The following is a 13,156-nucleotide window of genomic DNA, read 5'->3' as shown; positions in this document are numbered from 1 at the left end:
GTTAGCTATTGAGTCCACGAGTCAACATCTGATAGACACGTGATAGATCACGCGATCAAGACCTCAGTAGTGGGCGGAAGCGAACGTTATAAAAGGGCTAGCAACCTAGAGCAAAGCCCCCCAGTAGCTGATAAGCGCTCCGCGATGTAGCGTGTAGCTTGAGTTCTCCGACCTTACGGTCGATGCCGTAGCTTATAACTCTGTATCGCAACTCTGTATAACCACCCCGTATACAAGATACGTTATCTGGACTTATGTGTCTTACTTATCCCTCACTACCTTAGTCAACGAAGAACCCGATCCTCAGGCAGAGCTTAATATAACAAGAGCTCAATATCATAGTTTGTAGTTACTTTACAAACTGTGACAGTGGCGCATCCGAACTAAGTGATAACAGCCGTGTTTTCTTTAAAGTGAAACTCGACTGCTTGACTATAATTGTGAGACTTTAAATACGGTGGTGAAGTGAAAGACTTTTAAGTGTTTGTGATTATAGCAACACTGTCGCATAGTGATTTTCGTGCGACCAAGCCTTTCAACGGATTGTTTCTGCGATGTTTAGCTCATTTAAACGTCTGAAGAAGAGACCAAGAAGACCTTCATCTACTAATTTCTGCAGCCGAAAACTATGAGAATATTCAAGTTTTGTCTGGCGCGTCTTAGTTAACCTGCAACGTCAAGACTTTCGAGCCTACAACTGACGCAGAGTAATTTGAAGGGTCCACGCAATTTTTTACGTTCTCTGAATCCAGTACAACATGCAGAGCCGAGAACGTCTACGAGAGCGTCTACGAGAGCGTCTACGAGAACGTCTACGAGAGCGTCTACAAGAGCGTCTACGAGAGCGACTACAAGGGCCGGCATCAGCTGAGGGCGCCTATACAAGCGTCCTACAACAAGCAAGCGGTGTCGTAAGAAGGTGGCAGCGATGTGGCAGCGACTGTCGATGGCAGTCGGCAAAGGAATCAACAACAAAAAGCTAAAACTTCACATCATATAGAGCAACATTTCTACAACAGCTACAGCGGGTGAACGCATACAGCACCGCAAATTGAGTTCAACAACATGCTGTGCAAGATGAGCATGTGAAAAGAAGAGACGGCATAAACAACAGAAACTGTCAAAGGCATCTAATAGGGTCGCCGGACTGAAAGTTGAGTAATCGTATTTATACTACTGTTGTACATCCACAGGTAGCAGTGCTTATGATTCGCGAATATTAGATGAGTCTCGGGAAGGTATCAAACCTTTACCGCATAATCAATGTAGCAAATGACCATTTAACTAATAATTTTGCTAATCTATTTTTTTTACGATGTTGTATTTATAACACGTAGCAATATTCATGTACAAATACACATGACGAGCGATAAAAATCAGCGACTGATTTTCTTACTTAGAAGGGAAGTATATGTACCACGATGCTTGATCACCATCGCTTGTACGTCAGTGGGCACTGATCACGTTCACTGAGGAGAATGTTTCCTGTCGATGTAATTAAATTATGTACTGATGAAGAACGTTCTAAAGCAAAAAGGTCATTGACTCATAGTAGCACGAGCCTAAAAAAATTAAATCCTGTGAGGTTAGAAATCCTAAGTCTAACGACACCGTTCTCACAAATGAACTTCCTACTAATGAATGAATAGCTGTAATTATATACATGTGATTATATATTAATCCTGTAAATTGAAATACTGTTGTCTCCCATAATTTGATTTATATATTCACTCTTTAAAAGTATAATGCTAGAAGTCGTCAATTAAATGACTTGACAAATACCGTAACATAATGTACGTGTACCAACTCATCTAGCGTATTGTGAATATTAATAATGTGAAGATTTTTTTGTGGTATTTGAGATGAGCTTTGATGTTTTTTGGGGTCAACATGGCTCACAAACGTTGGTTAAGAATTAACGAACGAACTCTGTCTTATATAGAGCAGCATCGAAATTTAGTTTCGATCGTTACCTTTGATAATTTACTTTTGCATCTTATATTATATTGAACGATTTCGTCCAGTCGCGGAATTATGTTACTTCTTATTGAAATGACACTATTTCGCCTGTTTTTAGCGCATGTTATCATTTATGGAAAAAATGCACCATTGTGCTCGCCATGTCCGTCTGTCTGTCCGTCTGTCCGTACGTGACTTCAAGTTTTCGTCGACGAGAAAATACGCTCTCTATCACTCACTGCAGTGAGTACTGAGTTATAGTTTTTTTACTTTTAGCACGCGCTAGAAGTGCAAAAATTTGTGCAAAATTTGTATTTGTGCAAAATTTGCGCAAAAATTCGCACAAAATTTGTGCAAAAAATATTTGCGCAAAATTTGTGCAAAATTTGTATGTTTACATTATATGCGTGAGCCGTCCAGCCGCGTCGTCATACTGTAGGTGCGTACTGTTATAATACATTTGTAATAATTACCTTAAAATTTGCTTATAATAAATAAAATACCTGGATAAGCCTCATATGCACTAAGCAAAATAAATCACAAATTAAATTATTTATAATAATAATTGAATAAATAAATAAAAGAAATTTAAAAATCAATTCTAAAATAACATTGTTTATAAAACATTAATTCCAAATAAATGAAGAGAGATAGGCCAGGAATCACCGACGCTCTCACTCGTCATATTCACACTCACATTCATGACCACAATTCGGAGCCAAACAAACAGACTTATAATCAACATCTCAGGCACGCACTCGCAAGTCATCATTAAATTCTCAAGCGACACAAACAAGCTGCTTGTTGGCATGGCAATTACCCCCTATTGCCGGACTAATCAATATAATTATAGGATTCAACAACAATCATTCCAGTTTAGCAATCACAAACATGGCTGCGATTGCAATCTGAAGCTAATTTGAGCTTGTTAGTAGAGCTCTAAAGCAGTTCAGATCAAAGTTACTACAGGCATTGATTGCCAATTGCACCTCAAAGCTTAGAATAATATTATAAAATATATGTATAATAAATCAATGTCTTTTCAAAGCAATAAATTTTGCGCTGCCAAAAAAATTTGGAGAGGGAACCTAAAAGCTACAATGAATGACTGTAAACTTAAATTAATTTTATTTTAAATCGAATTAAATAAAATACAATATATCATTCAGTCTCCCGAGGACTAGTACAGGTTAAAGATGTTCAGTAATCAACAACAAAGGTCACTCTTCAATCATACTCTGAATTCTCCGTTTGATGGTTACAATTTCTAAATTAATCGAATAGTTTAATTATTTTTGTATAAATTATTTACAATTAAGTGGAATGAAAAAACTTGAATACGTTTTCTTTTTAAATTTGATACTAATGTTTTCGCCTGTTAATCGCATAAAATTCATAAATTTCCACATATATCTTTATAATAATGCATCATGTGCAATGAAATAACGTCATTCGAGATAGGAATTTTCAATTTCAAAGAAAACCCAAATGGGCATGACACTGCGGCTCATTTAAAAATCCTACCACGTACGCATGCCACGGTAACTTTTAATTAGTTTGGCGTTCATCCTCACCTCCATGAATTAAACTGATTATTTGAGTGGCATAATTTAGGTTAATTTTGCTAGTAGCTTGATTTTTAACACCTGCCATTGTTTAAACAAACCGCAGAATAATAAATATGAATCTACGTTATTTCACTAAAGAGCAAAATATTCTGAGCGATTAAAATGGAAGAAATTTTCAAGCCAGCAGATTAAATTTAACATTTTCCAGTACGATTCTCTTAAATTCGGCCGTCAAGTATCAATATTCAATTGGAACCTAGAGAAAAAATTCTAAGGGAAGCTTCTCTGGATCGCCTTCGTTCACTTGAGCTTCCATCCAATATTCGAACGCCAATCAGAGATCAGAATTTCTTTAAGAATATTGGATAGGATTGTGGGCGACTCTTGGCGCCTGTTCGCTCTAACTCATTGTAATTTTCCCATATTTAAATTGCTGGAAGGATAACCGATTGCATTTATATCATGAATTTGAGATTATAATTCGATGCTTTGGAAATAATGGCGGAATCATATATTAATTCTGCGAATCAAGCTCAAAACTTTATAAAAGAAATATAACTTTGCGAAATAACTTTCTAATGCAGCTGACAATCATTACTAGCGCTAATGGTGACGATTTATAATAAAATTTTTCAGCTGAATCTTTTTTAGCGATTTGTATTATCTTGCGTTATTTACAAGCCAAATAACGAGAGCCGAAGCAGAACTATTCAAGCTTTAATTACTAAACTCAGTTATAAATTTAGTTTAAATATTCAATATTAACAATTTTATAATACAAAGGTAAAAGCTCAACGAATAAAAGTCGTGATTTTGTACCCAAAAGTAGCGGATAACTACCAATATCACGAGAGACTCTACTGCCTCGTATGGCCACACTAAAGCCACCTCAAGTCAGCAATATTGGATTCTTTTGAGCACCAAATTCTTTTGCCAATCCCGTATATGAGCCGCAGGGGTGGAAATTCGTAACCATGCAATGCCAAGACTTGTCGTCAGTTCGGAACCATCTTCGTGAACGCCACACAGTCAAAAATATTAAAATGTTAAAATCAAAATTAAAAATGCGTAGTCAATTAGTTGAAAAGGGCATTACTTTCTCTAGAATTTGAGCTAAAATAATATGAAACTCAAAGCCATGCAATGCCAGGAGATGTCGTCATCTCGGACCCATGTTCGTGAACACCATACATCGTTTCACGAGCTTTGCTGCGACATTCTTAGTTACGTAGACAATAATACAAACTTCTGCATCGTTTTAAAATTAAATTTGAAAAACTTTTTTTCACTTCTTCACAAACCATGCAATTCTTCAACAAAACAATACAGGTCAATTGGCTTTAATTTTTATGCGAGAAAACTGTGAACTGACATTATTCATTGTCCTTTGCTATTCCTTAGAATAATCGATAGATAATTATTATTTATTAAATTTTGGCCAGACTTCACTAACTCTCCGTCAATGAAAAACCAAGTGAGCGTGCACCCTACCATAAATAAATTATTTTTGCCTACGACTGGTAAATAATTTCTTTTTGGAATGACAAGGCAAGCAAATCGCCAAAAAATAACACCTAAAATTAGAAATAATTAATTATCCGCCCATCAGTGTTTACTTGCCTAGATTAATTGACTCCATATTATTTTATTAACACCTTGTTGCAATAAACACCGAGACAACCTCGCTAAAGTCTTCTGATTCGCACTCTGAAAAATTCAGACATTTTGTTCAAAAAAACACAGACTTCGTGTCCATTTGTAGGCCAGCATGACTCAGTTTACTCGTTAAAAGAATGTATCAATGCTACACGGTAAAGTGTGTTATAATTTGGACAATATGCTAATTTATTTTTCTGAGTGTGTCATAATTTGAACAATATGCTAATTTATTATGCTGAGTGTATTTACCACCAAATCCATCATCACTTTACCCCTGACAAAAAGCCTTAACCTGCCACCAAATGCCGCGTTTGTTGTGAACAGCAAACCTCATCAGGGCTTGTTGTCCTCCGTGCGAGCAATTGCTCGGTGATGACACGGCATCTGAAATTGACTTCTGATGGCAGCAATCACAAGCACCTGCACCTGACGCCTGCACCTGACGCCTGCACCTGACGCCTGCACCTGACGCCTTAAGCACGAATGGAAACAACAAAATATTTAACGGTGCATCTTGACTTTATTCAAATCTTAATTTTTGAGTCGAATCTTCAGTGCGAAAAAATTGCTGTTGTGTAAAGAAAATCTATTGGAATATGTGTTAATTGGCTTTAATTCCTTTCCTCCGGTTCGACTTTAGTTTTTTATCAAAATATGCCAAATACTCCCGGGCAAAATCTGCTTCGTACTAAATTGTACTGAATTTTAACAGACATACTAATAGGAAAACCTTCTTTTATGAAGTTCATTTGTTAAACAACTTTGAATTTTTCCACGAAATGGGAAAAAATTTCTACGGATTTTGGCCCACAAATTTAAATATCTCACTGTGATCGGCTCAATCTATTAGCAAGTGTTCATTGCAACCTATAAAATTACGAGTTAGAAACATAAGTTTTATTGATGGCTCTTATACAAGTTCATTTTACCAGCAGCTACACTCCTTAGGCTATTGTTTTCAATAAATTCTATCTCATTTATATAAAAGTTCACCTCCATTGATATAAAGCTTCACATTAAGCTTCAATTAAGGCACTTTTAGCTTCACATCGTCACATGTTGGTTTTGTAAGGCTGCTTAAATTTTCAAAATGAGTATCCAAGAGACATCTTATTTCGGTGAAACAACGTTTCGAAGAAACAATTTTCGTTACCAATTAAAATAAATGTTGTCTATTAGCAACATCACAACACCAATATGTAACGTCCCTTTCAAACCTCAACTTTGAATGTTCAAATTAAGCCTAAAGTCTAATCCACAAGAATCGTAAGTAAAAATTGTAATAAGAGTTACTCTCACAAAGAAAATTGCTGTGTTTTAAAATATATTTTAATATTTTTTCGTATTAGAATAAGATTAGATTCAGAATTCATAATGGAAAAGTGAAGGTATCAGCAAAATCAGGGCTAGCGTTACCCTCAGCTGGAGGTAAGCAGTACTAACTTTACCCTCAGCTATTAGATCACAGTCCATTCGTTCATTACTACTGCATGTATAACTTAATATTTCTACAAACTATTGATAACGGGATGTACTTTGCTTCATAGTTTTTAATTCTAGTTCACATAGTTCTCGTTATTTGATTTCCTTCATCATCGCAATAAATGCATGAATAAACTTCATCTGACCGAAAGTTCGTATATCAGTTTAATATTATAACATGAGTAATTATTGACAATTTGAGTATACATATAGAGGTATATAAAATGAGGTATATAATTTACATAAGTAAGAACCACAGCACGCAAGCTTACGAAATGCGACAGACGTCACTTGTGAGTTCCTGTTATTAAATTTTAGGCGAAATAGCAGAATTTCGTTTCAATTCAATTACGTCAGGGTCGTCATTTGCACCGACAGAACGACTTTAAATTTAGAACTGATTATGAGTCCGCTAATAATGTAGCAGACGTTGGTTCTGCTACGTTTGTTACGTTGGTTCTTGAAAGAGAACCTTACCTTGACGGTTGTTAGGGTGAAAGCACTTTTTCTGCTTCATTCAACGGATATTTTCTGCATATTCTGTAATTTAACCGTTTATCTGTAATATATATACGGATAAAAGATAGGGAAAGGGGAATAGCAGAAAAAAAAATAAAATATATTTGAAATTGGTGAATTTAAAAACTTCGTATTAGTTGGAATAAAACTAAACGAAAGTTCATGCATGCGTTTCTCCCAGTAGCGCTGTAATCACCGTTGAAAGGGGTCTGCAATGAGATTGTTAAGTGAACAGTATCAAGAGTTTTGAACATTGATTTCAATCAATCTCTTCAGGAGTAACACTCTCTTTATACGATTTAAAATGTGTACTTAGAATTTAATTAAAACGCGCAGTGTATGTATTTAAAGCAGTCCCGACGCTTGAAATTTGCATTGGAATTGCGTGTGAATGCCTCACAACCGCATAAGGGCTTACCGGTGCGACTATTGATTGGAATGAATGATAATGATTAATGAAACGTACGTAAATAAGCAAATTCTGCTATCTCACTCTTATTTAGATATACCAGGTCCTGAATAATATATATACATTCAATCAAACCCACAGTTTCGTTCAAATCTTGAGCTAACAAATACATAATTTATTTCAATAACATTTTTGACATCAAATAAACAGTTTTATGGTCCAGTCAAAGTTTCACCAGGCAAATCTTATTTAAACCTATTGACGATTTTTATATTCGACAGGCCTTATTCTCATATACGTAACAATTGTGAGTAAATATGTTTTCAATTTCCTTGTTTTTCTTTTTTTTCGATAATAACAGACAACAGCAGTTTTTGAAAAGTCCCTAACGATTTATTCGTTTGTGTGATTTTGCCTCTATAAGTCTCAGTTCGTGAAAGGTCGAGACGATGCTTAATCTATATTTAATTTTAATTCTAAGTCATAATCTCACTCAACCTTCCTGATGTGGGCCCGGGCTCCAGCGTGCCTATGCCACTCAAAGAAATCAGTGAGACATTGTCCAAATTGTAATATACGTTTTGCCAAAGTCATCCTAACACAGCAAACGTGCGTCCATGCGTCCACTCAGTGATCATATTCTACGTCCGCTATCTGATCGTGCTGTGCGGAAGAAAGTGTGTTAATTTTTGGACAGTGAGACACATAGATTATTCTGAGTGACTGTTTACATTGTTTAAAGAAGATGAGTGACAATGGATACATTGTTATGTCACTTTAACTAGTTAAAATAAATATTTAAAATAACTAATGCTACAGTTAAAAATAGTTAAATCTACCTCTGAATCATTACTATTGGCTTCTCAATCCTTTGTTCCAGGCTTTATACCCTAATTAATAGAGTTTTTCAAGGACCATTGATAAAAATATATGAAGTGAAAAAATATATATTTATATAAGGAGTGGACTTACAATAAATAAATAGATAACTTCCTTCATTTTATTCATTAATCCGTTGTTTGGTGCATATTTCCAGGCTTTTGATTCAAATATAGCTTATGTGATAGATAAATATCGTTGTACTATTCAACAAGGTCCGTTTTCATCCACTATAAATGATTGAAATTAACGGAATGAGTTATTCTACAGTTTCATCTCGCCCTGTCTGAACAAACTACTTTAATAAAAAGAAGCAATATGAACTAACGTATCCTGGTCCTCAGTCCTGCTGTAGCAACTTTAACAGGATTTTTAAATAAATCACATTATTCCTAAATGGACTAACGAAATAAACTGTATACAAAATCTTCACATCGTCGAAAAAACATTTAAATGCGTCATGAAGAATGAAGTCCTATTGTTGTTTTACTGAAAACTTACATGATGGAATTTACAAAAGTATAAATTATTTTAGTCTAGAGAGATCGTCCAGGTAATTTTGTAATCTTTCTAATGCAGTTCCTTATTCTAATTAAATAATATTTTTGTTTATCAACTGAACGAAGTTCTCGTTATATTGGTTCTCACTATAGCGCTATCTTCCAAGATTATAAAATAACTAAATAACTTAAATTCGTAATGAAAGTATCTTCATACATTTTTTATATTTCTCGATTCAAATCATAAATCTCATTCTATTCTACCTTACAGCATAAGTAAAACTTGTAACCATGTTATAGGTTCTTTATGCGCTGCCAGACTCTTTGTCCCTCCATCATTCATGCTAAGTACAAGGTTGAGGCAAGATATAATTCAATGGATCTCGTTTTAAGGAAGAGAATGATTTTCTACTGCCTCGCCTAGAATTCCTTAGCATAGGACGGCAGGTCGATCGTCTTGAATATTTCATGAAAGGCGATTTGCTTTGAGGGCAGCCATGCTGAGCTGTGTTGCTGATGCAGAGTTGTGCTCAGAATTGCTAAGGAAGGCTAGACTTCTGAGTTGTCGGGGCAGTACACATTTCTGAGTTGCCAAGGCAGACGGTACTCAGAATTGCTTGAAACCCCGACTTGTGAGTTGTTGATTGAGAAAACCAGAGACTATCTTCTGGGTTGTCAAGGCAGTCCAGACTTCTGAGTTGTCGGGGCAATACATACTATTGAGTTGCCAAGGCTGTACTCAGGATTGCTTAAAAACATGACTTATGAGTTGGTGGAGAAAACCACAGACTATCTTTTGGGTTGTCAAAGCACTCCGGAGTTCGGAGTCGCAAAGGCTTCTCAGTTGCAAAGGCAGTCCATGACACCTGAGTAGTCAGGGACATAGTCTGCATCCAAACTCAGTCCCCGAGAAACTGCATGAGCTGGCAATGCACAAACTTGAAGCAATTATTATAGAGCGCCTGGGAAGTCGAGCTGCTGGACTAAAAAACTCACTCTTCCACGGAACAAACATTAACCATCAATCTGAGCTGTTAGAAGCAACCTATAAACATGAACTACTCATCAACCAAATTATATTTCATTGTTGACTTCTTCACAGCATTGTTGTATAGTAATCAATAATTAGAAAAAATTCTATTGCAAATGGGTAATTTATTTTTATAATAAATTATGATTTGTATTGTAATAATAATTATTATCAAATCAATGTTATTCCACTGTGAAGTTCCTCATTAGAAATACTTTCGCTACACTGTCCTGAAGAAATTTGACAAAAATTTTAGTAAAAATAAGGCTGGTTCAACACTAGACGTAATCTCATTAGCGTCGCATTGCTGGCTTGCCTATCAACAGTAAAATCTCGTTAGGGACCTTCAAGTGCTGGTCCAAAGAAAATTCTGGCAGAAACGGAGCACTAAATAACCGAAAATTCGTACAAAACGCAATTTTGTCTTCTTGTTTTGGACTATTTCTGTACTACAATGAAAATGCAATGAGTTTTAGGAACTCGGTTATAAAAACTTCTAAAGAGAGAGAAATTCGAGAATTATGTGAATGCTGATTGAGACAACACTCAATACTCACTCGAGCGAATAAAAACAGATTTGACCTTAAGCGAACTAATTTTTTAAATCTACCATTGACCTTTCAGCACAAACCAATGAATGCATTTAAAACTTTGGGAGGAAAGGTTGCCGGGAGACCTACAATCCTAAAGTGAGGTTGCAATCAGGACTTACAATCATAAATTGGACAGTTTATTATTGCTACGTTTTTAAGACTCAACAACGAGCCCACTGAATCGTGCGTGTCACTGCACAATATATTGCTTCTTTCGTACACAGCCCAATAGGATATTAGAAATGAAGATCATTGCTACACATTATTACCTAAGACGCATTACTAGAATAAAATCTAACTTAACTTCAGGTAAATTTGAATGGAAGCTCTCGTGTGAATATTTCAGAGCGAACAATTGACCACAAAGATTTCTGGGAAAACAAATTTTTAAAACAATTTTTTTCCTTATAACTACCCGAAGAAAATTTTTGCTCTAACAAATTTCTCAATGCTGTGGAGCAGACAATAGTTGTCAATTAGAGCAAAAAAACTCTTGTCGTACAAATTCCATCAATACCAAAGTAAATCCATTAATTTACAAAGTGAAGTAAGTAGGAAAAAGATTGTTATCTGCCAATCCAAGCTATAGTCTGCGCGAACATGTACATCCGGCCTGCCATCCGCCGCCCACCGATGATCGTAATTACTACCATAGCATACATTTTTTGGATGTAAGTCTACGAGGATAAGTAGAAAAACTTACAAACTATATAAAATAACAAATAATTTGAACTTAATTATTCAATTCTACAGTACTATAAGCTGCATGGCAAGAAAAGTTTCACTTTAACTTCCGAATCAAAATGTGTTAATTGTTGTACATATACTCTTAAGTATTTATGAACAGTACATTATCTACCTGTGTATAACAGAGTGAACATTAGGCCAGCATTTCAGGCACCTGTGGCCCAGCAAACACCACGGTAACTCTGTAACTCTCGTGATGGTGTGCAAGCAGCCTTGTGATACGAGACGTGCTTTATAACGTTATAAAGACATAACGACGTATCGTAACGTCATCGTTACAACAAAACGTTCATAACGAAGATGAACGCAAGGTCGTAATCTGAAGAGCAGACCAGCCCCTTTGATTGGGGAAACTTCAATTCAAAGGAAAATTCGGCACGTTTTCAATCCACAATCAAATGTTTAAATCCTTCTAGAAAAAATTAAGCATTTGTGTTGTATACACAAATAATTTTTTCCCATTGAGAGCTGCAATTGCACTTTGTGTTTGTTGTCAATGATTCGGTATATTCAGTGGTATCATTTTGGGTACCACAAAAATATGAGTGAGCTCGTTTTCCTCAGAAATTTTGTTAACCACCCTTTACACACATTATTGTTACTAAAATGATCCATTTAATTTGATAATTTCACAAAATTTCCTGGAGTTTGCTTAGGTTTTATTTAAAGAGTTTTTTGTTGAAAATTGCTGATCTAGGTTCAGTCCAGTAAAGCTGATATGGAAGCACCAGGAAAATGTTCCTTAATGTTAAAAATATGCATGCTTATTAATAAACCATAATTTGCCAGCTGAGCTGGAGAATTTGCTAACTAACATATGAGAAGATAACTTTGCATAGAGAACGTCCCCTGTCCTAGAAAAATCCAAATATGGACTCACGGCTAGATTAAAAATCAAAGATTTATGTAGCAATTTCTCAGCCATGCTTAATGAACCTGAGCTCAAAAAATAGACGATATTCTTCATAATTGGCTGCCCTGCCGCCACAATATGGTGATAACGAAGCGTATCTCATCCAACGCAGCGCGGGAGTTCGTTAAACAGCGTCTGGAAAACAGACCAGCTGTTGAGAACAGCATCTGTTGAACATCTCTGTGGAACAGCATCTGTTGAACATCTTAGCTGTGTAGAACAGCATCTGTTGAACATCTCATCTGTTGGGAACAGCATCTGTTGAACATCTCGGCTGCTGGGAACAGCATCTGTTGAACATCTCGGCTGCTGGGAACAGCATCTGTTGAACATCTTAGCTGTGTGGAACAGCATCTGTTGAACATCTCATCTGTTGGGAACAGTATCTGTTGAACGTCTCAGCTGTTGCAAACAGCATCTGTTGAACATCTCGGCTGCTGGGAACAGCATCTGTTGAACATCTCGGCTGCTGGGAACAGCATCTGTTGAACATCTCGGCTGCTGGGAAGGAACGGTATCTGTTGAACATCTTAGCTGTGTGGAACAGCATCTGTTGAACATCTCAGCTGTTGGGAACAGTATCTGTTGAACATCTCAGCTGTTGGGAACAGTATCTGTTGAACATCTCAGCTATTGGAAACAGCATCTGTTGAACATCTCAGGCGTTTGGAAACAGCATCTGTTGAACATCTCAGCTGTTGGAAACAGCATCTGTTGAACATCTCAGCTGTTGGAAACAGTATCTGTTGAACATCTCAGCTGTTGGAAACAGCATCTGTTGAACATCTCAGCTGTTGGAAACAGCATCTGTTGAACATCTCAGCTGTTGGAAACAGCATCTGTTGAACATCTCAGCTGTTGGAAACAGCATCTGTTGAACATCTCAGCTGTTGGGAAC

This window comes from Hyalella azteca, unplaced genomic scaffold (genome assembly GCF_000764305.2).
Source record: "Hyalella azteca isolate HAZT.00-mixed unplaced genomic scaffold, Hazt_2.0.2 contig8850, whole genome shotgun sequence".
In the NCBI taxonomy this organism is placed as follows: domain Eukaryota; kingdom Metazoa; phylum Arthropoda; class Malacostraca; order Amphipoda; family Hyalellidae; genus Hyalella; species Hyalella azteca.
This window is presented reverse-complemented; position numbering follows the sequence as displayed.